Below are 923 nucleotides of genomic sequence, written 5' to 3' on the forward strand. Positions count from 1 at the left end.
GTGAATAAATGCAACAATATATATGTTAAAGGACGAAGGTATCGTTCGTTCTCATATATTCCTCATCATAAACTTCGTTATATGATAACTTTGACGGTTTGCAAAGGAGAATGTCAGTGGCATCCTTCCAAGGACTTCCATAGCAAACAGCCTCGAATTTACGGACGCAGGAATCCTATTGTTGCATTCCTTCAACCTTCCGTCCTTCACTTCCTTTGTGCCGCTCAGGATTCTTTCGCTGGAGTTCCCCTTCGAATAATATTTTTGGATTTTCAGCATTTTATCTTTTTATTTCTTGTATATATATATATATATATATATATATATATATATATATATATATATATATATATATATATATATATATATACACAATATTTATATCCATATATAAATACAAGATATATATTTACATATGTGCATATATATGCAGTATATATGAAATTTTAATATAAATACCTACATATATATGTATATATATATATATGAATACAGTGTTTATTATATATGTATATATATATGAATACAGTGTTTATTATATATGTATATATATATTCATTATACATAGAGTAAATATGTACATACACACACACACACACACACATATATATATATATATATATATATATATATATATATATATATACATATTTATAATATACATATAAACACAGGTATATACTTTATACATATAAAGTAAATATGTAAGTATATATACATTATATATATACACAGTGTAATACCCCATTCTATATTGTTAAATTGTATCAAACCAGAGAAAAAAAATTCAAATCATGAATAAAGTTGGTACTTCGTCGCGCTGACATACTCATTTTGTGTCTGGTAATATCAATAAAACGAAAGTATTAACTCTAAAGTTTAAAGGTAACTTATGAATGGCAGAGGCGAGGGACAGAGACAAT

This window comes from Palaemon carinicauda, chromosome 5 (genome assembly GCF_036898095.1).
Source record: "Palaemon carinicauda isolate YSFRI2023 chromosome 5, ASM3689809v2, whole genome shotgun sequence".
NCBI lineage: Eukaryota > Metazoa > Arthropoda > Malacostraca > Decapoda > Palaemonidae > Palaemon > Palaemon carinicauda.